This window comes from Pseudophryne corroboree, chromosome 2 (genome assembly GCF_028390025.1).
Source record: "Pseudophryne corroboree isolate aPseCor3 chromosome 2, aPseCor3.hap2, whole genome shotgun sequence".
Lineage (NCBI taxonomy): Eukaryota > Metazoa > Chordata > Amphibia > Anura > Myobatrachidae > Pseudophryne > Pseudophryne corroboree.
The window spans coordinates 792,695,729-792,722,991 of record NC_086445.1 but is presented as its reverse complement, the minus strand read 5'-3'; the positions used below and the strand labels follow the sequence as shown (position 1 = coordinate 792,722,991).

Below are 27,263 nucleotides of genomic sequence, written 5' to 3'. Positions count from 1 at the left end.
GAATATTACACTGCGGTATGTCCTACAGTGTCACAATACTTGTATGAAATTGGGGCATGACCTACAGATGGAGCCGCACTTATCTAGTGTGGCTCCATCACATACGTGCACTCCCGGCGTGACTAGATGATCCGTCCGCCTTGCCCTGCCAGAGTGCACAGAGATGCTCTCCCATTCTAGTGAATGAGGCGCATCTCCTTCACGGCGGAGTGCACAGGGACACTCTCCCAGTCTAGTGAATGGGGCGCGTCTCCAACACCTGATGCATGTGCGCCCCAGATGGAGACGCTTTCGGTGATAGATGCGCCAGGCACAATTAGTGTGGCTCCATCTGTACAGTGTTACAATACAGATATGAATATTAAGCTGCAGTACTACCTACAGTGTCACAATACCTGTATGAATATTACAATGCGATTTGGCCTGCAGCGTCACAGTACTTATTATGTATACACTGGAGTACGGCCTGCACGTGTGTTAGGGATATACACTGGGTGGAATACAAATGATTTCCCGACAGTGGCATCCCATCTGGCAGAATCCCGGCAGCAAGTCCCTTCGCGGGCTCTCTGCACTCGCCACGCATTGGGCTTGGTGGCTCGCACCAACCAAGTAGGAATACCGAGCGTTTGTCGGGATTCTGGGCATCTGTATTTTACCGGCTGTCAGGATTTGGGTCTCCTGAATGCTAAGTATATATACTGACTGCATCCCCACTGGGTTACGGCCTGCAGCTTCACAATACTTCACAATACTTGTATAAATATTACACTGTGGTATAACCTGCAACATCACAATACATGTATGAATATTACACTGCGGTCTCACCTGCTACGTCACAATACTTGTATGAATATTACGCAGCGGTACGGACTGCGGCATCACAATACTTGTATGAATATTACAATGCAGTAGGACCTGCAGCGTCACAATACTTGTATGAAATTGGGGTATGACCTACAGCGTCACAATACATATATGAATATTAAGCTGCAGTACAACCTGCAGCATCACAATGCGCATACCTTCCAACTGTACCTTTTTAATAGGTACAGTACCTTTTTTTTATGGTCTGTACCTATTTTTGGCTCTCCAAACTTCCATTGAAAGTATAGGAAAAGGGACCTGGCCACGCCCCCTTTACCCATGGACACGCCCCTTTCTCTAATTTGTACCGGTTTTTGTGTGTAAAATGTTGGAGGGTATGAATGCGTATTACACTGTGGTACAGCCTGCAGCATCACAATACTTCTATGAAATTGGGCTACGGCCTGCAGAATCACAATACTTGTATGAATGTTACACTACAGTAAGTCCTGCAGTAATTTTTTTTAAATGTTTTTAACTTTGTTGTTCTTTCTTTTTTCACACTCAAGCAGAGCCCCTGGACAGACACAGACAGCAGCCCCTGTACGGACACAGCCAGTAGCCCCTGGTTGGAAACAGCAGACCCTGGAGAACACTGAACCTATGGACGGACAATGCATACTGCAACTATCCGCATTTAAGTCTTGTGTGTTACTCTGCATCAGCCACTCTGTGTGCAAGCTACAAAATAATTGGACTGATCTATGGGAATTATTGAGGCAGTGAAGAGATCGCATCTGTCTGTGTTGTGGAGTAGGTGAAAAAGAGTTCAGCCCGCTGTTGACTCCTGCAGTGAAGTCATTGGTCTTTCCTGACTTTACCTGATTCTCCACAAAAATCCCAAGTTCCACTGAGGGCTTGGCTTTGTTCAGGCAAGGTCAGGCTGCCTTTACTGTGTGATCTTTCCCAACCTCCTCCACTACCTGTCGCCTCGCTAAACTGTGTGGAGAAACTTTGCATCTGCAGATACACAAATTTGGTTTTAACATCCTCGTTTTTAATTTCTTTCATGTCATGCAATGTGTGGCTATATTTACAATCTTGTGAACACACTTCTGTCAACCCACAGGGATAGTTTTAAATTGGATCTGTACAGATGGTAAAATACCGTTCACAAAAGTCACAACTGGAGTCTGATAAATCAGGTCTTCGCTTCCTGAATGACTAATCAGTGTTTCTGTTAATCTCTCAAAATAAGCTGCTAATGACGCTTCTTTTACATGTCTACAAGAACTTATCCAAAACACAATGTATACTGAATTTGATAACGGAACGTACTAAGGGGCCCATTTGCAATGCGATCTGGGCATGATATTAGCGCCCACCATAGCATTGCAGAATGAAGTCACGTCGGGTGAAAATATAACCTGGCACAGTCAGAGACAGGGTTCCAAAAGGAGCCCGTCCCTGTGATGTGCGTAGTGCGATGCAGGGGCTGCTGCGCATGCACGGTCACGCTGACCGCCATGCACAGTGGTCATTTCCAATGGAGGGTCCTGAGGAACCCTGCCGGATCTACAGCCCCAATCTTTAGCTCATAGGCTACAACGCGCTACCGCAATCTGAAGATGGCAGTAACTGCGGGGACTATATATTTGTGAATCTGGCAGCATCGCATCCCCCATGGAAACCTATGAGGGATGCAGCTGCTAGCGGGAATGGAGGGATCATACATTCAGGGGATACTTACAGTCAGGGGCGTCTTAAGAGAGGAGGAGGCCCGTGTGCACACTCCGGGTGGGCCCCCTCCTCTCCACGGCGCTGCACGCTCCGGCAATATGCCGAAGTCTATTGCGCATGCGCAGATCTCCCGAAACATGGCGCAGTGGCCATTTTTGATGGTTTTTTTGGCCGCGACGGCTGCCGCTGCAACACCTGGCAGTGGACTTCGGACAGGTGAGTATGAAAATATGGGTGCAATGTGTGCTGTGTGGGCCCCCCCTGGACCCAGGCGCCCGTGTGCACCGCACACATTGCACCATGATAGAAACGCCAGTGCTTACAGTAGTATATGCGGCTAACCCCTGAAAACTGTTGTATGCGGGGGAAATAGCCACAAATATTGGTTGCTAAATGGGCCCCTGATTCTCATCTACTCCACTGACATATGCACAATGTTGTTGTTTTTCTGTACATACTGTACATAAAGTCAATCTCTGAAATCTATGTATTCTTATTCTGAGAAACGTGTTTTTTTGTTGGGCATACTATAACATGACCATTGCAGACAGTTTCTGTAGATGTTAATTGCTGTCTGAGAATTTTCCTGGGGCACAAGACAAGTGGTGGAAATGAAGCACATTTTGAGAGCTACAAATGACTGCATGAAGGGCCTGATTCAGGTTTGTAAGCAAAGCAAACAAGCACACTACTGGGCATAACCATGTTGCACAGCAGGTGGGGTAGATGTAACATGTGCAAAGAGATTAGATTTGGGTGGGTTGTGTTTAAACTGATATCTAAATTTCAGTGTAAAAATAAAGCTGTTTTACATTTATTGGCTACATGCAAAAGCAGTTAGTATTTACCCTGCACAGAAGCAATATAACCCAACCAAATCTAAATCTCTCTGCACATGTTACATGTGCCCCACCTAGAGTGCAACATGGTTTTGCCTTGTTGCTTGATTTTTGCTTTGCTTATAAACCTGAATCAGGCCTGATATGCAGGAAAGTTAATATACTTTATCTACTGTATATATTTAATGATAAGAAAACAGAATACTGAGAAGATTTTTAATAAACACAAACTGAAAGTAAGATCATTGTACTGTATATACAGAGCAGAGTATGTACATACCTCCCAACTGTCCCGATTTTGGCGGGACAGTCCCGTTTTTTACGGTCTGTCCCACCCTCGGGTCGCAGTGTCCCGCGGGTGGGGGGGCAGTTGAGAGATTCCCCCTGCCACTCGCTGCTCTGAGCAGAGCAGCGGTAAATAGATGCTGTGCGCATGCGCACAGAGTCTATTCACGGCAGAGAGAGACAGGGGGCATGACCAGCAGCTCTCACAGCGCTGTTCATGCCCCCATAATGACGAAAATGGGGGCGTGGCTTGCGATCGCAGCACTTGCCGCGAGGTCACGCCCCCTTTCCGATAGGCCACGCCCCCTGATTTCGGGCGCGCGACTTCGGCGCGCGGGAGTGTCCCTCCATACAGCGCTCCAATGTTGGGAGGTATGTATGTATATTAAATGCAAGATAAAGATGGCAATACACTGTAGTCCAAGACAAAAATGAATGTGGCAAGACCCCCAAATAAGAAAGAGGCTGCCATTCAGGTACAGAGGCTGAAAGAAAACACACTGCAAGTGTAGGCCCTCATTCCGAGTTGTTCGCTCGCTAGCTGCTTTTAGCAGCATTGCACACGGTAGGCCGCCGCCCTCTGGGAGTGTATCTTAGCAGAATAGCGAATGAAAGATTAGCAGAATTGCTACTAAATATTTTCTTGCAGTTTCTAAGTAGCTCCAGACCTACTCACAGATTGCGATCAGCTCAGTCCGTTTAGTTCCTGGTTTGACGTGACAATCACGCCCTGCGTTCGGCCAGCCACTCCCCCGTTTCTCCAGACACTCCCACGTTTTTCCCTGACACGCCTGTGTTTTTTAGCACACTCCTGGAAAACGCTCAGTTACCACCCAGAAACGCCCCTTTCCTGCCCAATCATTCACCGATCAGCAGTGCGACTGAAAAGCGCCGCAGAATCCACAGCAAATCTACTAAGTTTTTAGCTAAATAACTAAGCGCATGCGCCCTGCGTGCCTTGCACATGCGCATTTTGCAACAAATCGCAGCATAGCGAAAATCGGCAACGAGCGAACAACTCGGAATGACCCCTGTAGTTCCTTCCTATTATTATGTTACATAAACCTAAGCACATCTGTTTATAATTTAGGTAAACTTACATTTATGTGGAAAGCAATGCTGGACACACATGCTATGACATACCTCCCATCATTTTGGATAGTTGAAGTGGGACATTAGCACGGCGAAGCCGTGTCGGATCTTGAAAATGGACATGGACTATTGGAAAGGGCGCGTGGCTTTGTGGGAGTGTCTCGATTGCGAGCCACACCCTGTTTTCCATCACTGAGGGGGATAATTGTAGCATGTATGTGGCCGACCGATCTGAAAATACCGATCAGTCGGGCATACCGGATCATCCAGTATGTCCGTCCGACATAATATTTTCTAAGTGTCTGGTCGGCCGAGTCAGGCAGTGTATGCCCTACTGCAGCTGACCGGTGGACATTTCCCCTGTTCCTTCACGTGGGAAGGAGCAGTAAAATGTCTCCTCCCTGGTGGTGGAGCGCCGATATCAGGTGACATATACTGTGAGAGATCTCACGGTGTATGTCCCAGATGGGTGTGGTATAAAAGATAGACAGTGTCTAGTTAGACAGTCAATAGATAGACACCATATGTTAGACTAGGGGTGGGCAAAATACGACCCGCGGGCCGGATGCGGCCCGCAAACCGATCCTGACCGGCCCACTGCTTCCCACCAGCATGCAATGACAAGCGGCCCGACTGACTGAGCTGCTTGTCATTGCTCTGCAGTACTCCAAGCTGCCGGTGCCTGTCTCCCCTGCTGCTGCTGCACGGCGCCTGACACACATCCTCCAGAGTCCCCATTGACAAAGGCAGCGATCAGACAAAAAGGGGGCAGAGCTATGCGGAGATGAGGGGCGGGGCTACGTGGACTTTAGGGGGCGGAGCTACAAAAGCCACTGCTAGAGATCCATCCTTCCTGCCACTGCCAGCCAGACACAGATCAGTAAGTTAATGGAAAAAGTGAGGGAAAGAAAGTGTATTTGTGTGTGTGTGTGTGTGTGTGTGTGTGTGTGTGTGTGTGTGTGTGTGTGTGTGTGTGTGTATATATATGAGAGAGTGTGTGTGTATATGAGAGAGTGTGTGTGTGTGTATATGTTTGTGTGTGCGGGCAGTGGCGCCGGACTGTTTTTAGGTTAGGGGGGAGACCTTTAACGCTTGCTGTACCACCCGCCAACCCCCTCCCCTGGATTCTTTCACTGTGTCACCCCCCATGTTCTGTCACTAAGTCACCCCCCCCGTGTTGTTACCGTGTCACCTCCCGTGTTCTGTCACCGTGTCCTGTCACTCCCGTGTTCTGTCACCGTGACACCCCCCCACGTTCTGTTACTGTGTCACCCCCGTGTTCTGCCACTGAGTCAGCCCCCCCCATGTTCTGTCACGGTGTCATCCCCCCCCCCCCGTGTTCTGTCACTGTGTCACCCCCGTGTTCTGTCACTAAGTCACCCCCCCGCGTTGTTACCGTGTCACCTCCCGTGTTCTGTCACCCCCGTGTTCTGTCACCGTGACACCCCCCCACGTTCTGTTACTGTGTCACCCCCGTGTTCTGCCACTGAGTCAGCCCCCCCATGTTCTGTCACGGTGTCATCCCCCCCCCGTGTTCTGTCACTGTGTCACCCCGTGTTCTGTCACTAAGTCACCCCCCGTGTTGTTACCGTGTCACCTCCCGTGTTCTGTCACCCCCGTTTTCTGTCACCGTGACACCCCCCCACGTTCTGTTACTGTGTCACCCCCGTGTTCTGCCACTGAGTCAGCCCCCCCATGTTCTGTCACGGTGTCATCCCCCCCCCCCGTGTTCTGTCACTGTGTCACCCCCGTGTTCTGTCACTAAGTCACCCCACCGTGTTGTTACCGTGTCACCTCCCATGTTCTGTCACTGTGTCACCCCCCGGTGTTCTGTCACTGTGTCACCCCCCCCCGTGTTCTGTCACTGTCACCCCCCGTGTTCTGCCACTGTCACTCCCCGTGTTCTGTCACTGTCACCCCCCGTGTTCTGTCACCGTGTCACTCCCCCCCGTGTTCTGTCACCGTGTCACCCCCCTGTGTTCTGTCACTAAGTCACCCCACCGTGTTGTTACCGTGTCACCTCCCGTGTTCTGTCACTGTGTCACCTCCCGTGTTCTGTCACTGTGTCACCTCCCGTGTTCTGTCACGCGTTCTGTCACCGTGTCACCCCCCCCCCCCCGTGTTCTGTCACCGTGTCATACCCCCGTGTTCTGTCACTGTGTCACACCTCTCCCCAGGGGCCATAAGACACTGGATAATTTGCTTGCTGTGCAATGATTATCCCAAATAAAATGTTAATGTGTAAAAAGGGGACTCTACCTGCCGTAATGTGTAAAAGGGGGCTCTACCTTCCGTAATGTGTAAAAGGGGGCTCTACCTGCTGTAATGTGTGAAAGAGAGCTCTACCTGGCGTAATGTGTGACAGGGGCTCTACCTGGAGTAATGTGTGTAAGTGGCGCTACTGTGTGGCGTAATTTGAATAATGGAGACTATTGTGCAGCCTAAAATTAATCTGTATTATTTTTTGCCCACACCCCTTCCCCATGAAGCCACGTCCCTATATTTTTGGCACATAGGGGAGCTGCTATTTTGTGTGCGGCCCTCGAAAACTGACAGGAAAGTGTCAAGTGGCCCCTCAGCTGAAATAATTGCCCACCCCTGTGTTAGACAGACATTAGGTCAACAGGGTCAAAAGGTCGACAGGGTCAAATGGTCGACATGAAAAAGCTTGACAGTACAAAAGGTCGACAGGGTTAAAAAGTCGACGGTCAAAAGGTCGACATGAAAATAGTCGACATAAAAAAAAGGTAGACACCATGGTTTTTTTTTGTTTGTTTTTCTTCATTTTTGTGGTTTGTGTGGATAGTTTTGTCATCTGGGACCCCCAATTGTAGAAAGGCATACCCTTCCGGGGCTCGCTTCGCTCACCACGCTTCGGGCTCGGTGGCTCGCTGCGCTCGCCACTAGGTTTATATCCAACTCTATGCCGACATGGATAAAGAAGGTATGAAATAGTCCAAAAACATGTTAAATTTAAAAAAAAAACATTTGTCCATCGTTTTTATGTCGACGATTTTCTTGTCGACCTTTTGACCCCTGTCGACCTAATGTCTGTCTAACATATGGTGTCTATCTATTGACTGTCTATCTAGCAACCAGATACCGTCCCAGATATTGGCAGATAAAATGTCTGTCGGTCTGACAGGCATTTTATCTGACCGTGTATGCTCAACATAAGGAATGCAGATGTATTGCAGATATCATAAGTCCTCTAATGATTACATACAAGTATCTATTTTTGCTAAAGGTACTCTGGCTAGCAGGGGAGGAGTGGTCACAGGGGTAGATTCCCGGTGGGCCTAAGTTCATGTGGGGCCTATTTTGTCTGTCGACATGTGAGGGGTGTTACTGCTGCCATGGTTACACGGTATACCACTGGTGCTGCCCATGTGAGGCCACTTGTACAAATCTTTTCATGTCGCCTTTCAGTTCCCAATCCGCCCCTGCTGATTACAATACTTTTTTTCTGTTTTTGGCTTAGTCTATTTGCCTGTTGCGTACCCAAACAGGAACTTGGAGACTCCCCAATTTCTGTAAATCAACACAATGAAAACCTGCTGGAACTGGAATTACCTTGTGCATTAGAGTCAAAAGAACCTTTCTATTGTCAGATAGATGGCTGACAATAAATATACAAGGTTTAAACATATTTGCCAAAACATGGTTCTTATGAGGTTTAGTTCTGTTGCAGCAATGAGCAGGGGCGGATCTACTATGAAACTAATTAAACTTAAGCTTCAGGGCCCCAGATCCCGGAGGGCCATTTTCACCTACTGTATGGTTATAGCTCGTCACAAATAACACCATGACAACCAGGCTTCTAGTACAGCATAGCTGCTATTACAGATTCATACCCTCCAGCATGACCTGCCCCACTAGGTACAAATACAAAATGCTCTGTTTCTGGACTTCCCTCTTAATTTATTATTGCCATCACCTGTGAAGAAACAGCTTTCTTATCATTTAACTAGTTCAACACAGGTGATGGCAATCATAAATTAAGAGGGAAGTCCAGGAACAGAGTATTTTGTACCTAGTGGGGCGGGCCATGTTGGAGGGTCTGCAGATTGGATACTCGTCACTTAGTACCGCGGGAGCTTCTGGGAGTTGTAGTCTAGCTCTTTAATTTGCGCTCTGTAAATACCGTGAAACGTGTATCCGTTTTAAACTACAATTCCCAGCAGCCTGCAGAACTTATTTTTAACATTCCCTGGAATTGTGGAACCTGGGAGGGCCCTTCCTAGGAATGAGACTGAGTGCAATGATAGGTGAGAAGGAGCCTGGGACACGGAGGCGTCTAATAAGGGCACAATTATGTTGGCACTGAGTAGTGTGTGCTGTCAGGGATTTATTGAAAAGAGGGGGTGGGGGGGAGTGCTGTGAGGTGATTAATGAAGTGGGGGTTCTGTGGGGTGATTATTAAAAGGAGGGGTGCCTTTGTGGTGTTTACTGAAGGGGGTGCTGTTAGGTGACTATTGAAGGGGTGGGTAAGGGATACTGGCAGCGAGGATACTGGCGATCGGAATACCGACATTCCAACTGCCAAAATCCAGACAGGTGTAAGCAACTAAACTAACCCTAATCCTACCCCTAGTGCCTAACCTTGACCTTGCCCCGGCAGCCTAACCCTAATTCCCCCCCTGGCATACTTATGTTCAGCATTCTGACAGGTGTCGGGATTCCTGCACACTGTTTTTTGACCATCGGCATCCCATTCCATGCTGTGAGAAGTAGACATCAAAGGGACCAGGGGGTGTGCTGGAACCAGGTCTGCACCACGGACTCTCGCTCTGTCATCCACCATATTTGCCCCACAGACCCTCTCACCCAGGACATCTGCCCCTGCAGACTCTCTCAGCGTGCCAAATACCTGACCTGTTCCTGCAGACACAGGCTGGTGGGAAGGGGCTCACTGTATGGGCCATTTTCAAAAACTCCACCCCACCACCCTCTTCTCCGCCATTTGGACCTCAATGTCCTTGCAATGACAGCAAGGCTCTTTAGACCTCGTTGGATGTTGCCCCTTTTTGCTGGTTGTGAAGGGCCCCCCATAACTGTCCATCTACAGAGCCCCAAAAATGTTGGTCCACCACTGGCAATGGGCCTGTAGCATTAAAGCTCATTATCAAGCACAATACAAGTTAGGTGTTTAACTAAGACAAAAGCATGCTTGAACAGGTGGAAACAAATTAATGGCAGTTTTACAACATGGCAAAACTGTGTCTAATTACAAAAATGCATTCAAAGAAAGATTATGATAGGTCACCTTTTTACAACCAGTGATAAAGGGAAAGATACTCGTGAAGTGCAAACTATCTTGGATAGGTGGTGTAACAGAAACAAACTACATATGGATCTCAAACAATACTCCAACTTGATCTGGGTTTGTATAATAAGGCTGATTATTGGATGAAAACTTTATACCACTTTATCTGATCAGTTTCAGAACCAGAGCAAATTGGTTCCAATAAATTGCAAGATAGATCAAAATATCATGTCATTTATTTTGTGCCAGTTAAAGAACGTTTTTCCACAGTACATCACATCTTACTTTGACTTCGCTGAAAACACTCTAAGCATACTTGCCTACCTGACCCTCTCCATGACGGAGAAAATGCTCTGTTCCTGGACTTTCCTGGTAATGTATGCTTGCCATCACCTGTGGTGAAACACCTTTCTTATCAATCAACTAGCTCACCACAGGTGATGGCAATCATACCTTACCAGGAACGTCCAGGAACAGAGCATTTTCTCCCTCATGGAGAGGGTCAGGTAGGCAAGTATGATTCTAAGGGCCTGATTCAGCGATGGACGAAAAATGCAGCTGCAAGTTCGATTTTCTCAGCAACGCAACTGCAGATATCAGCAAGTGAAGCTGCTGCCCAGAAATGCAAAGAGATGCCCACCGGAGCTACTGTAACTCATTCGCAATTGCGTACACATAGCCTATACACAATAACTAGGAACATCGGCTGAAGGGTAGACCTATGGCTATGCAGACTGCACCCAGCAGTAGTCACGCAGGCGCCATATTTTTGTACATTAAGGCATGCAGATGACGTTTGATACATTCCCAGAAAACGGCCATGACACGCCTGCGTTTGAACAACCACTCCCCACACCATGTTAACACCCCCAAACAGTTACTTCCTATAAAAACATTTTGCGAAGGAAACCTCATTGCGTGATGGTTCGCAGAGGCACTTTGACGCATGCGCAATGCGATCGCAGCACATGCACAGTCTACTGATAATCACTCTGTTATGTGGAACATCAATTTTACGTGCATTTCTGAATCAGGCCCTAAATCCGTAGTTAACAAACTGAGTGCTGTGGGGCACTTCCAGAAGTGCCACAGGTTAGTGGTCCAGTACCAAATCAATTAATTATGGTCAATGTGATGGATAAAACCAGTGCTGGTTGCTGCCAATCATAAAATATGTGGACAAACAGAAGCATAACCCTGTTCGTCACCACATAACTTAGGGGTCTATTTACTAAGCCTTAAATGGAAATAAAGTGCACAGAGATAAAGAACCAGCCAATCAACTCCTGTCATTTTTCAAACCCAGCCTGTGACATGGCAGTTAGGATCTGATTGGCTGGTACTTTATATCTGTGGACTTTACCTCCATCTAAGGCTTAGTAAATAGACCCCTAAGGAAGATAGGTAAACACAGAGAGATTAATTTAATAATTGTTGCTGAATTTTACAAGAAACTTTAGAAGCCTAGGAGCCTAGGGGTGTCGTGAAAAAGAAATGTTGATACTCTAGGGCAGGCATTCCCAACCACGGTCCTCAAGGCACACCAACAGTGCAGGTTTTAGTGATATCCAGGCTGCAGCACAGATGGTTAAATCAAAATAACTGAGCTACTAATTAAGTCACCTGTGTTCAAGCCTGGATATCACTAAAACCTGCATTGTTGGTGTGCCTTGAGGACCGTGGTTGGGAAAGCCTGCTCTAGGGCGCCGTGATTCAAGAAAGTTTCTGTGTTCTATTATTCTATTTAATAAAATATGTGTGTGTGCGTGTGTGCGTGTGTGTGTGTGTGTGGCAATATGTGTGCTAGTGATGTCTTAATATGTAATCAAAGGTTAGCGTATTAATTATAATCAAGTTATTTTGTATGGCAAGTAGATTTGCTGCACTATAAATTAACATGATTATGACGGCTTTAAGATATTCTACGTCTGTGCAATGCATACTTGTCTACTCTTCTGGAATGGGCAGGAAACTACTGAAAATTGGGTGGTGCTCCTGACTGCCCAGAAGAGAGGGCAAGTCTCCCAGAGTCGCCCTCTACCCATCACACAGCCGCCCACTTACCAAGTGAAGTGGGTAGTCCCGCGGCTGATGATGTGGATCACTGCTGAATCGCGACATCATAGCAGCGCCCCATGCTACACAATGCCGATAATCTCCTCACAGTATAGCGAAGGGGCGTGGCAATGTTGACCTCCCATGACGCGCCATGCTTAAGTACCCCCCCTCCCACACACACGCCTCCCAGAGAGTGCAGTCAGTAAGTCGGATACTATGGTGCAGTGAGGGAGAAGCAATCTAAATATTATGACTTACAATACAGTATCATACAAAGGGATATTTTATATAAGAAGATATCAGGAATAGAGGATCTGACTGCTACAGAAATTAACATTTAAATATCCCTCTTGTGAATAAGTGGGAGTGATATTAATTTAGGTTGTGCATTGAAAACACTAAATCTTAACGTCACACTTATGGAACTCCGTTAAAGTAGGCACTGATATTCTGGACTTCAATTAGAGCAAGTTCAGCAGTAGGTGGGAAAGTTCATAAGAGAGGAAATGAAGAAATGTCATCTCCTGTTGCTCTTTTCAAGGTAAAGTAGTTACTGAGGCTCATGCACAACTTTGATGCCTGAAGAACACAAGGAAAATGAATGTCTATTGTTGCTGCCGAACAAAGTACAATAATATCTACATCAAACTGAAGTGTAAAAGAAAAATTTTCTATGAAGGTCGAAGATGGGAGGCAATGTACGGGAGGTGGGGGGGACTGAAAGATCTGTGTAATGATTTAATTCTCAAACAGATCACATATTAAAGTTCTAAATGGGAAAGGGGAAATGGGATGATGCTCTGCACCAGTATATTGTCATTACTTATATGTCAAAACCCCGGTCTGTAATAATCAAAAATAGGCAATTCTCATATAAAGATTTTCGGGGATGCTACCAGAAACAAGATTTATGGACACAAAAAGAACCGGAAAGGAAAGAATGTCTCTTTGTTGGCGCACAGAGAAAGAGATTTTTTTGTGTATTTAAAATATTCTTGTTCTCTTTGTGCACATATTAAAGTTACAATGATCAAAAAGCTAATTTATTCAATTAGCCTTGAAACATTGCCCGGGCCGGGGCTATTGAATTGCAGCCCATAATAAGTCTGCAGGCTACAGTTAACGCAGATTTTGTTTGAGCCTCCGTAGGCTTGGACAGAAATCTGCTGTAAGTAGGGCTTTCTGCTCTTATTGCAGCTGCCGCAAATGCTTTAACCCATAGCTCCAGGCACTTGTCCTAGAATCTATGGGATAACGAGGATTAACCGCGGATTTACCATGCAAAGAAAAGAGCTTGCAACTGAATTGCTCCAGACATAAAAGTCCAAGAGGCCGATTACGCTGTGCGAATCATTGTCCCAGTTTCTTTATCTGTATTTGGTGCATTACGATTTGTAATGGCTTCCAGAGTCACTTTAAGGAGGTTACAGATAGTTGGATTCTGTAATTCCTGGTGAGAACTAGTGATGTGCACCGGAAATTTTTCGGGTTTTGTGTTCGGTTCCGCGGCCGTGTTTTGGATTCGGACGCGTTTTGGCAAAACCTCACCGAAAAATTTTTGTCGGATTCGGGTGTGTTTTGGATTCGGGTGTTATTTTCAAAAAACCCTAAAAAACAGCTTAAATCATAGAATTTGGGGGTCATTTTGATCCCATAGTATTAATAACCTCAATAACCATAATTTCCACTCATTTCCAGTCTATTCTGAACACCTCACAATATTATTTTTAGTCCTAAAATTTGCACCGAGGTCGCTGGATGGCTAAGCTAAGCGACACAAGTGGCCGACACAAACACCTGGCCCATCTAGGAGTGGCACTGCAGTGTCAGGCAGGATGGCACTTCAAAAAAATAGTCCCCAAACAGCACATGATGCAAAGAAAAAAAGAGGCGCACCAAGGTCGCTGTGTGACTAAGCTAAGCGACACAAGTGGCCGACACAAACACCTGGCCCATCTAGGAGTGGCACTGCAGTGTCAGGCAGGATGGCCCTTCAAAAAAATTGTCCCCAAACAGCACATGATGCAAAGAAAAAAAGAGGCGCACCAAGGTCGCTGTGTGACTAAGCTAAGCGACACAAATGGCCGACACAAACACCTGGCCCATCTAGGAGTGGCACTGCAGTGTCAGGCAGGATGGCACTTCAAAAAAATAGTCCCCAAACAGCACATGATGCAAAGAAAAAAAGAGGCGCACCAAGGTCGCTGTGTGACTAAGCTAAGCGACACAAGTGGCCGACACAAACACCTGGCCTATCTAGGAGTGGCACTGCAGTGTCAATCAGGATGGCCCTTCAAAAAAATTGTCCCCAAACAGCACATGATGCAAAGAAAAAAAGAGGCGCACCAAGGTCGCTGTGTGACTAAGCTAAGCGACACAAGTGGCCGACACAAACACCTGGCCCATCTAGGAGTGGCACTGCAGTGTCAATCAAGACAGGATGGCACTTCCAAAAAATTGTCCCCAAACAGCACATGATGCAAAGAAAAAAAGAGGCGCACCAAGGTGGCTGTTTGACTAAGCTAAGCGACACAAGTGGCCGACACAAACACCTGGCCCATCTAGGAGTGGCACTGCAGTGTCAATCAAGACAGGATGGCAATTCCAAAAAATTGTCCCCAAACAGCACATGATGCAAAGAAAAAAAGAGGCGCACCAAGGTGGCTGTTAGACTAAGCTAAGCGACACAAGTGGCCGACACAAACACCTGGCCCATCTAGGAGTGGCACTGCAGTGTCAATCAAGACAGGATGGCACTTCCAAAAAATTGTCCCCAAACAGCACATGATGCAAAGAAAAATGAAAGAAAAAAGAGGTGCAAGATGGAATTGTCCTTGGGCCCTCCCATCCACCCTTATGTTGTATAAACAGGACATGCACACTTTAACGAACCCATCATTTCAGCGACAGGGTCTGCCACATGACTGTGACTGAAATGACTGGTTGGTTTGGGCCCCCACCAAAAAAGAAGCAATCAATCTCTCCTTGCACAAACTGGCTCTACAGAGGCAAGATGTCCACCTCATCATCATCCTCCGATTCCTCACCCCTTTCACTGTGTACATCCCCCTCCTCACAGATTATTAATTCGTCCCCACTGGAATCCACCATCTCAGGTCCCGTGTACTTTCTGGAGGCAATTGCTGCTGGTGAATGTCTCCACGGAGGAATTGATTATAATTCATTTTGATGAACATCATCTTCTCCACATTTTCTGGAAGTAACCTCGTACGCCGATTGCTGACAAGGTGAGCGGCTGCACTAAACACTCTTTCGAAGTACACACTGGAGGGAGGGCAACTTAGGTAGAATAAAGCCAGTTTGTGCAAGGGCCTCCAAATTGCCTCTTTTTCCTGCCAGTATACGTACGGACTGTCTGACGTGCCTACTTGGATGCGGTCACTCATATAATCCTCCACCATTCTTTCAATGGTGAGAGAATCATATGCAGTGACAGTAGACGACATGTCAGTAATCATTGGCAGGTCCTTCAGTCCGGACCAGATGTCAGCAGTGGCACTCGCTCCAGACTGCCCTGCATCACCGCCAGCGGGTGGGCTAGGAATTCTTAGCCTTTTCCTCGCACCCCCAGTTGCGGGAGAATGTGAAGGAGGAGATGTTGACGGGTCACGTTCCGCTTGACTTGACAATTTTCTCACCAGCAGGTCTTTGAACCTCTGCAGACTTGTGTCTGCCGGATAGAGAGATACAACGTAGGTTTTAAATCTAGGATCGAGCACGGTCGCCAAAATGTAGTGCTCTGATTTCAAACAGATTGACCACCCGTGAATCCTGGTTAAGCGAATTAAGGACTCCATCCACAAGTCCCACATGCCTAGCGGAATCGCTCTGTTTTAGCTCATCCTTCAATGTCTCCAGCTTCTTCTGCAAAAGCCTGATGAGGGGAATGACCTGACTCAGGCTGGCAGTGTCTGAACTGACTTCACGTGTGGCAAGTTCAAAGGGTTGCAGAACCTTGCACAACGTTGAAATCATTCTCCACTGCGCTTGAGTCAGGTGCATTCCCCCTCCTTTGTCTATATCGTGGGCAGATGTATAGGCTTGAATGGCCTTTTGCTGCTCCTCCATCCTCTGAAGCATATAGAGGGTTGAATTCCACCTCGTTACCACCTCTTGCTTCAGATGATGGCAGGGCAGGTTCAGGAATGTTTGGTGGTGCTCCACTCTTCTGTACGCGGTGCCTGAATGCCGAAAGTGGCCCGCAATTCTTCGGGCCACCGACAGCATCTCTTGCACGCCCCTGTCGTTTTTTAAATAATTCTGCACCACCAAATTCAATGTATGTGCAAAACATGGGACGTGCTGGAATTTGCCCAGATGTAAAGCACGCACAATATTGCTGGCGTTGTCCGATGTCAAAAATCCCCAGGAGAGTCCAATTGGGGTAAGCCATTCTGCGATGATCTTCCTCAGTTGCCGTAAGAGGTTGTCAGCTGTGTGCCTATTCTTGAAAGCGGTGATACAAAGCGTAGCCTGCCTAGGAACGAGTTGGCGTTTGAGAGATGCTGCTACTGGTGCCGCCGCTGCTGTTCTTGCTGCGGGAGGCAATACATCTACCCAGTGGGCTGTCACAGTCATATAGTCCTGAGTCTGCCCTGCTCCACTTGTCCACATGTCCGTGGTTAAGTGGACATTGGGTACAACTGCATTTTTTAGGACACTGGTGAGTCTTTTTCTGAGGTCTGTGTACATTTTCGGTATCGCCTGCCTAGAGAAATGGAACCTAGATGGTATTTGGTACCGGGGACACAGTACCTCAATCAAGTCTATAGTTGCCTCTGAATTAACGATGGATACCGGAACCACGTTTCTCACCGCCCAGGCTGCCAAGGCCTGAGTTATCTGCTTTGCAGCAGGATGACTGCTGTGATATTTCATCTTCCTCGCAAAGGACTGTTGGACAGTCAATTGCTTACTGGAAGTAGTACAAGTGGTCTTCCGACTTCCCCTCTTGGATGACGATCGACTCCCAGCAGCAACAACAGCAGCGCCAGCAGCAGTAGGCGTTACACTCAAGGATGCATCGGAGGAATCCCAGGCAGGAGAGGACTTGTCAGACTTGACAGTGACATGGCCTGCAGGACTATTGGCTTTCCTGGGTAAGGAGGAAATTGACACTGAGGGAGTTGGTGGTGTGGTTTGCAGGAGCTTGGTTACAAGAGGAAGAGATTTACTGGTCAGTGGACTGCTTCCGCTGTCACCCAAAGTTTTTGAACTTGTCACTGACTTATGATGAATGTGCTGCAGGTGACGTATAAGGGAGGATGTTCCGAGGTGGTTGACGTCCTTACCCCTACTTATTACAGCTTGACAAAGGCAACACACGGCTTGACACCTGTTGTCCGCATTTGTGTTGAAATAATTCCACACCGAAGAGCTGATTTTTTTTGTATTTTGACCAGGCATGTCAATGGCCATATTCCTCCCACGGACAACAGGTGTCTCCCCGGGTGCCTGACTTAAACAAACCACCTCACCATCAGAAACCTCCTTGTCAATTTCCTCCCCAGCGCCAGCAACACCCATATCCTCATCCTGGTGTACTGCAACAGTGACATCTTCAATTTGACTATCAGAAACTGGACTGCGGGTGCTCCTTCCAGCACTTGCAGGGGGCGTGCAAACGGTGGAAGGCGCAAGCTCTTCCCGTCCAGTGTTGGGAAGGTCAGGCATCGCAACCGACACAATTGGACTCTCCTTGGGGATTTGTGATTTTGAAGAACGCACAGTTCTTTGCTGTGCTTTTGCCAGCTTAAGTCTTTTCTTTTTTCTAGCGAGAGGATGAGTGCTTCCATCCTCATGTGAAGCTGAACCACTAGCCATGAACATAGGCCAGGGCCTCAGCCGTTCCTTGCCACTCCGTGTCGTAAATGGCATATTGGCAAGTTTACGCTTCTCCTCAGACGCTTTTAATTTTGATTTTTGGGTCATTTTACTGAACTTTTGTGTTTTGGATTTTACATGCTCTCTACTATGACATTGGGCATCGGCCTTGGCAGACGACGTTGATGGCATTTCATCGTCTCGGCCATGACTAGTGGCAGCAGCTTCAGCACGAGGTGGAAGTGGATCTTGATCTTTCCCTTTAACCTCCACATTTTTGTTCTCCATTTTTTAATGTGTGGAATTATATGCCAGTATCAATAGCAATGGCCTACTACTATATTTACTGCGCAAAACTAAAATGCACCACAGGTATAGAATGTAGATGGATAGTATACTTAATGGATGACGAGTGACGACACAGAGGTAGGTACAGCAGTGGCCTACCGTACTGCTATAAGTATATATATAGTATACTGGTGGACACTGTCAGCAAACTGCAAAACTGTCTGAAATGCACCACAGGTATGGAATGTAGATTTACAGTATACTTAATGGATGACGAGTGACGACACAGAGGTAGGTACAGCAGTGGCCTACCGTACTGCTATAAGTATATATATAGTATACTGGTGGACACTGTCAGCAAACTGCAAAACTGTCTAAAATGCACCACAGGTATAGAATGTAGATGGATAGTATACTTAATGGATGACGAGTGACGACACAGAGGTAGGTACAGCAGTGGCCTACCGTACTGCTATAAGTATATATATAGTATACTGGTGGACACTGTCAGCAAACTGCAAAACTGTCTAAAATGCACCACAGGTATAGAATGTAGATGGATAGTATACTTAATGGATGACGAGTGACGACACAGAGGTAGGTACAGCAGTGGCCTACCGTACTGCTATAAGTATATATATATATAGTATACTGGTGGACACTGTCAGCAAACTGCAAAACTGTCTAAAATGCACCACAGGTATAGAATGTAGATGGATAGTATACTTAATGGATGACGAGTGACGACACAGAGGTAGGTACAGCAGTGGCCTACCGTACTGCTATAAGTATATATATATATAGTATACTGGTGGACACTGTCAGCAAACTGCAAAACTGTCTAAAATGCACCACAGGTATAGAATGTAGATGGATAGTATACTTAATGGATGACGAGTGACGACACAGAGGTAGGTACAGCAGTGGCCTACCGTACTGCTATAAGTATATATATAGTATACTGGTGGACACTGTCAGCAAACTGCAAAACTGTCTAAAATGCACCACAGGTATAGAATGTAGATGGATAGTATACTTAATGGATGACGAGTGACGACACAGAGGTAGGTACAGCAGTGGCCTACCGTACTGCTATAAGTATATATATATAGTATACTGGTGGACACTCTTCAGCAAATTGCAAAACTGTCTAAAATGCACCACAGGTATAGAATGTAGATGGATAGTATACTTAATGGATGACGACACAGAGGTAGGTACAGCAGTGCACTCTGCACTGTACTCCTCCTATATAATATTAATTATACTGGTGGTCCCCAGTCCCCACAATAAAGCAGCACACTGAGCACAGATATGGAGTGTTTTTCAGGCAGACAACGTATACTGGTGGTCACTGTCAGCAAAACTCTGCACTGTACTCCTGCTATAGCTGCTCCCCAGTCCCCACAATTAAGCAGTGTGAGCACTCAGCACAGATATATTATGCAGCACACTGAGCACAGATATGGTATGGAGCGTTTTTTTCAGGCAGAGAACGGATAAAAAAACTGGTGGTCACTTATCAGCAAAACTCTGCACTGTACTCCTCCTCCTAACAGCTGCTCCCCAATCCTCCCCACAATTAAGCAAAAGCAATAAACCAATCAACTTCTCTAGTTCTACAATAAACGGAGAGGACGCCAGCCACGTCCTCTCCCTATCATCTCCAATGCACGAGTGAGAAATCCAACAGCGGGATGATGACGTTCGGGCGCGCTCGGGTTAGCCGAGCAAGGCGGGAAGGTTCGAACCTGCCTCGGACCCGTGTAAACGAGGTGAAGTTCGGGGGGGTTCGGTTTCCGAGAAACCGAACCCGCTCATCACTACTGAGAACCCAGTGGATTTAATAAGCTATTAAACACTATAACATTAACTGTATTCATCTGTGATTTTCTGGTGTTGTAGGTTGATTGACCTTCTGTATTCTTAATACATGGGATAACATTGCGCGTTTGACATAGCCAAAGTCTACTAGTCTTGCATTGACTTATGTTATTACTTATTAATATAGCTATTATTGATATTTTTGAGCATTCCTCGAACACCCCAAAGTGGTGTATTTACTTTGTATTTTAACATGTGTAAAGAAACACATTGTAAACTCCAAGTGTGTACTCATGTTATAATTGCAAAGGTACATGTAAGGTATAGCAGCCTAATGGAACAAATATTATTGATATATGTTTCCCAATCAGACACATCAGGTTTTTTTTTTATTAGACTTTTGATTTTTAATATGATTTTAAAGGTATTTTCTGCCCAGCAGAGCTGTATCCCACCATGCCCTGCTGGCAGGTAAGGAGCTGAAGTTAATAACTTCTCAGTAAATGCCAGCACCACTGTGACAATGCATAACCTCTTTGTTAGCTGTTGATAGCCTGTGGTTACTGGTACACTGGAGTACTGACAAGTCCCTGTCTACCCTCTGTCATCTGGCTCACAGCGTGCTGCCCTTCCTCTGAAAAGCACTGTTATATTCCGGGAGAGCCATCTCCGGGAAGGATTCATTTCTCTAGCTCAGTCAATAATTTGGTGAGCAGCAGTTTAGACAGTGATGTCACAGTCACAGATGTACTGAACAATCTGTTTTGTTAGCTCCTGCACCTGTGTTCCTGGACATAACCCCCAGCTGTTCTGTATCTTAAAGCTGCTTTTCATCTCGCTGTGTGATACATAAACATATTTACATTGTAGAAAATACATCATATCTCCTGCATACCTGGAATCTGAGTTTTTCAGCCTCTACCAAAAGGGTGACATGTAAACTGGATGAAGTTCATGTCTTTCAAACAAAAAATAAGTGGTAAAACCCTTTTAAGAAGTATTTGCTTATGCAACACCTGTCTTTGTAACTTAGTAACCCCACCCCCTCACACCCACATATATCCGACTTTATTTACAAAGAGGTGTCTTTTGTAAGCCGTCACTTCTCGGCGGGTTGAAGGTGAAAATGTAAAATGGCACTCGCAGTCTGTGTATAACTCGGCGTGTATAGCTTGACTGTTGACATGTTCTGAATGTTGACATTCAGAATGACGGCATGGACAGTAGGTTGTTGTGCCAGAAGGTTGAAATTGTGAATGACGTGCAATGTGTTTGTCCGTTGCAGAGGCGAGTATACCTACTCCTAACTCAACCCTAAAATCGTTGAAACATCAGCTGTTGGCATTGTCAATTTACAATGTTCACATGTCACAAGCACATTCTGTTATTGTCAACATTGTGAATGTCGACATACTGCCTGTCGACATTCTCAACAGTCTGTTCTATTTACTCAGAGTAATTCTCTCAATGGACCTGCACAGAGTTGGTCACAAATTCAGCATAATTTTTGGTAAAAACTGCACATAAAACAAATGTATTTATTATGCCATATTTTAAGACTTACGTACTGCAAGATGCATGTAGATATGGCACCATTAGCATATGTCGCTGAAAAAATATATACAGTGTATGATCACCCGAAGCTGTGTGGTGGGGGGGTAAGTCCTCCAAATAAGGACCTCAGTAACGGGTGGCACTTGATATGCCGGCTGTCGGATCCCGGCGCTCAGCATACCGGCGCCAGAATCCCGACAACTATTTTCCCTCTTGGAGTGTCCACGACACACCTGGAGGGAGAACAAATAGTGTAGTGCGCGTAGCGCGCCACCGTGCCCGCAGCGTTTGCAGAGCACAGCGAGCCCACAAGGGGCTCTTTTGAGCTCGCCCTGCTGCCTGTATACAGGCAGTCGGCATCCCGAGCTCCGGCATACCATAGTACACCCTTCAGTAACATATATGCCTGATGTATGCCTGGCATCCATTCTACACTTTTATGCTCATGTTTTTGTTTTTTTTTTTAACTCTTTATTTATACCAGGAGAAACAAAGAAATATACAATACAGATTCAGTTGCATAATAAAATGTGAAAATCAGTCTCCATGGAAATATTTTTCAAATAATTTTGTGCACATTTAGACAAACATACAAAGATGTCTCCCAAGCGGGGACCATATACATAAAGAAAAAAGAACAGCGAGGAATAATGAGAGAGGAAAAAGGGGGGAACGAGGAAAGTAAGGGGAAAGACAGATAAAGAGAGAAAAAGAACAACAATGCCGATCTATGCCATGAGAGGAAATGAGCACCCAATGTAGCTATGAATAGTGCATACTCCGTACAATGTATATATAGACATTCGGGCTATGTACTGTTAAATAACAAATAGGGACCTGGGAGGGCAAGACGGCGCCCGGGAGGAGGGTCCAGGTGCAGCATGGCCAGAAATTCAGAAGTCGGGGACAAAAGAACGGTTTGAACATCATAGTGGGGAAGACATCGCAAGCAACCAGGGGCCCCAAACGAGTTCAAATTTGTGGGGACAGTCATGTAGATAATAAGTGATTTTTTCCATATTAGCAACAAACCAAATATAATTATTCAAAGCTGGGATAGTAGGAGCAGCGGAGGTTTTCAAATTTTTAGCTATTAAAGATTTAGCAGCCACTAATATATGGGAAAACAATTTATTCAACAGAGGGTCAAGATCTGGATGTGGACGGGCCAATAAAAACATCCACGGGTCCAGTTCAATTGCTAGTCCAGATAAGGAGTTCAGTATATCGAGTACCCTATTCCAGAAGTTAACAATACGTGGACAGGTCCACCAAATATGGAAGAGAGTTCCATGTTGACCGCATCCCCGCCAACAGACCGGGGTGGCAGGGGGGAACATCCGAGATAGTTTGTCCGGGGTATAATACCACCGATAATACAGTTTATAGGCTGTCTCCTTGAGTCGGGTAGAGATAGAACTTTTAGCAACACCCTCCCGTACTTCCTCCCAGCAGGCTTCGTCTGGTGGGGGACCTAGGTCCCTCTCCCACTCCCGCTCATGGCGAGTCTGCGGCCCCGAGGAGACTCCAACCAACATAGAATAGATTAGCGAGATTATCCCTCTACATATGGGTTTTGTGGTACATAGAGACTCAAAAGAAGATCCCGCAGAGCGTCAGCTTGAGGCAGGGAGAAAAGGAAATGACGGAGCTGAAAATATTCAAAAAAGGGAGGGGATAGTGAGGAAAACTTACATTTGATATCGTCTATTGACATCCAATGGCCTTGTAGAGAGATATCATGTACCACATGGATCCGGGCGTTAAACCAGGATGTGAACCGGTAGGGTGAGACCCCAGCGGGGAAATCAGGATTGTCCCAGAGGGGTGTGGGAGGGGAGCATGAGGAGGACAGATTATATTTCGTAAAAGATTTATGCCAAATATAAAGATGGAATTTAAGGGAGGGCGAGGTGTTCGTTAGTGTTAGCTGATGTGGTTTGTCCAGACCCCATAGCGAAGCCAGTGAACGAAGTCCCAAAGAAAGTGCAGCAAAAACGACCCAGGCAATAGAGCCACGGGGCGCAAAGGAGGCCACCATTTGGCTTAGATGGCTAGCCAAGTAATAAAATTTGACATCAGGAAATCCTCGGCCCCCTCCAAGCGAGGGAGCCGGAGCACAGTAAAGGCTATCCGTGGGGGTTTGTCGTTCCAGACAAACTTCACGAATGAGGCCTGGGCATCCCTAAGAACCCTCTCCGGAACCCTCACAGGTAAAGTTTGAAAAAGGTAGAGAAGTTGTGGCATAACTGTCATTTTAAGGGCAATAATCCTACCCAGCCAGGATATAATATGCGTTCTCCATCTTGCCAAATCAGATTTTATCTTGGTCAATAACCGCGGGAAATTTTCAGAATACAGAGCATTATAATGAGAAGTAATATAAACACCGAGGTATTTAATCTTAGTGGCCTGCCAACGAAGGTCATATGAGGACTGCAGGGAGCGTTTGAGATCTCCAGGTACATGTAATAGCATGGCTTCAGATTTAATAAAATGTATTTTATAGCCCGACAGGGAACCATATTCCTCTATAATCTGATACAAGGCGAGGAGAGAAGACTGCGTCTGAGTAAGAGACAGCAATACATCGTCGGCAAAGAGCGAAATCTTAGACTCCTGTGAGCCCACCTTCACTCCCCGAATTCCGTCAGAGTTTCTTATCATAGCGGCCAGGGGTTCAATGACCATGGCAAACACCAGGGGGGAGAGAGGACACCCCTGTCTGGTGCCATTGGATAGCGGGAAGGCAGGGGATAAAATTCCGTTTGTGAGGACCTTAGCTATAGGAGAGGAGTAGAGGGCAGAGACCCCTGTCAAAAATTCCGTTGATATCCCAAATGCCTGCAGAGTCTGAAATAAGAAAGGCCGTGAAATACGATCAAACGCCTTTTTGGCGTCGAGAGAGAGGATAATAGATGAGGTTTGCCTGCAATTCAACATTTGGATAATATCAATCGCTCTCCTAGTGTTGTCCCTGGCCTGACGTCCAGGGATGAATCCCACCTGGTCATAATGTATCAGACTGGGGAGCACACCATTGAGGCGAGTAGCCAAAAGTTTTGCGTAAATTTTAATATCCAGATTCAATAAGGATATCGGCCGATAGTTATCGCAATTTCGTGGATCTCTGCCCTCCTTGTGGATGACTATAACTCTAGCCTCCAGCATATTACTTGGGACTGGGGTGCCATGTAGTACAGCATTGAACAGTACCCTGAGATGGGGGACCAAAAAGGGGGCACATTTTTTATAGTATGAGGCCGAGAAGCCATCAGGGCCCGGAGCTTTAGAAGATTTAAGATTCCTCAGAACGGCAGTTATTTCTTCATCAGTGATATCTTTATTCAGCTCCGAAGAGTCGAAGTCAGATAGCCGAGGGAGATTGGCCTGATGCAAGAATTGTGATATTAAGGCATCAGGGGGGCCGGGGTCTGAGTTAGTTGAGTTTAAATTATAGAGTTTAGTATAATAGTCCCGGAACACCCTGTTTATACCCCCTGGGGCATACGTGACCTCACCAGATTCGGCGTGCACCGCCAGAATATTATTTCGTGACCGTTGTGCTCTAAGGCGGGGAGCCAGGATTCTATCGGTTTTGTCGCCCTTCTCATAGAAGGTGTGATTAAGCCTCTGAAGAGTCTTCGCCGAACGTTCTGACAGAGAGAGCGACATTGCCGTTCTCGCTTCCAGCAGGGACTCTAGGTTAGATGGGGTAGGGGAGAGTTTATGTTGGCGCTCAAGGGCCTGGAGTTTAGTAGAAAGGGAAAGGAAGCTAGTTTCCAGGGACTTTTTAAGCCTAGATGCCTGACTAATCAAGTGACCACGTAAAACAGCTTTATGTGCCTCCCATAGAGTAACAGGTGAAGTCCCCAGGAGGTCGTTAAGGAGAAAATAGTCAGCGAGGCAGCTTTTAATCTGGTTAGTAACTTCCTGACTACGCAATAGGGAATCGTTCAAATGCCAGGAGGTAGGAGGGGGACGTGGGGCAATAGATTGGAGATCGACAGTGATCGGGCAGTGGTCGGACCAAATCATAGGGAGTATGCTAGTAGCTTTAAGTTTAGAGGACAGATCCCGGCTGAGTAGGATCATGTCGATCCTAGAATAGGACTTATGTACAGAGGAAAAAAAAGTATAGTCCATAGTCAGAGGGTCAGTTAGTCTGAAAGAGTCAAATAGCAACTGGAGTTTCAGAAGATCTAGCAGAGCAAAAGATGCCGAGGACGGGCGGGGGTGGGTAGAAGAGCGAGGAGAAGGAGGGGAGGACCTATCCAACGAGGCGTCAAGCACCTCATTAAAATCGCCTGCAACGATGACTTCCCCTCTACAGAGTCTAGTCAAATGTGCACTCAACCTCCTAAAGAATGTAGCCTGGTTTTGGTTCGGTGGGTAGACATTAACAAGGGTACACAGGATATCATTTAGCTTCCCAATAAGAATAAGCCATCTACCCGATTTATCCACATGACTGTCCAACAATTCAAACGTAAGGTGAGCAGCTATCAAAATGGAGACCCCCCTTTTCTTGTGTGTAGCATCACACGCATGAAATGTAAGAAGGTAGGTTTTAGATTTTAGATCAGGATGGAGGGATTTCTTAAAGTGGGTTTCTTGTAGGAAAACCAAATCACCTTTGGCCTGTTTAAGGGAGAGGAAAAGCTTGGTGCATTTGTTAGGGCTGTTCAAACCTTTAACATTATGTGAATAGATTTTAAGAGCCATGGCCAGCGAGTTTTCGGAACGCCTCATCGCCTCCCTCCGGACACCGCAACCCTATAGCAAACCAGAGCAAAAACATTGTGAATATACATGGCAATCGGCGGACAACATTACACATTTGAACAAGAAAAAGAAAAGAACACAGAAACAGGGGGAGCAAAACACGGGAAAAGTAGGGAAGAGGGGAAGATTGAAGACCAGAAGGAACTACATCTGGTCTAGCGTGCCGGTCAGGGGACAACAAAAAGGGGTCACTAAGTGACAACAACCGGACTTGGGTATAAGACCCAACTGTGGGGACGCGGCCCGGCCGGGCCAGGTGCATCAAGAGCAGCGGACACTTACCATTGTGTCCTGAGTCTAGGGACCAGTGTTAAGGGGATAAAGGAGTAAACAACAGTTCCTAATCCCTACTACCACATAGGGTAGCTAGTAATGTAAAAGTGGCTATCCAAAGCTGAAACAAACATTACCATAAGCAGAGGATAGCACTAACAAACAATAAAACAAAAGGTGTCAGTTCCAGCACAGAGGGATACATTTCCCATAAGGGGAGCCTCAGCCCTATACTCTCCCTGTATACATGGCTACGGTGGTAAAAGCCAATTGGCTAGTTGGTTATGCCAGGTGTAAGGGGAGCCGGGCCAGTAGTGGAACGGAAACAGAGAGAAATTACATCTCCACAAGATAAGCATACGTAGAAGTAACAAAATACATAAATGAAACAGTATTTAAACATGTAAGGCATCAAGCGTTAGGGCCAGCAGAGGCGGATTTCCGTGCCGAGGGCACTCGCAACCAATCTCGGTTCAGGGAGCGTCTCGGAGTGTCAGTCGACTCCACAGAAGAAGCTTTGCACATCCGCTGTGGAGACTCAGACAGGGTCGGAGGCGGGGAAATACCCAGGTTACGTAAGAGTCCTTTAGCTTCGGCTAGATCCCTAG

At 46.4% G+C, this 27,263-nt stretch overlaps 1 protein-coding gene and 1 long non-coding RNA gene across 4 annotated transcripts in view; one reads left to right on the top strand and one right to left on the bottom strand.

Moving 5' to 3' along the window:
• The window catches only part of LOC135048771 (uncharacterized), a 46,148-nt gene extending 42,928 nt beyond the window's left edge, over positions 1-3,220 (top strand). Inside the window, exon 3 of the long non-coding RNA XR_010240573.1 lies at positions 1,380-3,220. This is a non-coding gene — a long non-coding RNA (uncharacterized LOC135048771). The remainder of the gene's footprint in view (positions 1-1,379) is intronic.
• Positions 1-27,263, bottom strand: part of LOC135048735 (uncharacterized) — a 1,076,079-nt gene that overhangs the window by 531,743 nt on the left and 517,073 nt on the right. The gene's annotated exons all lie outside the window — the stretch shown is intronic.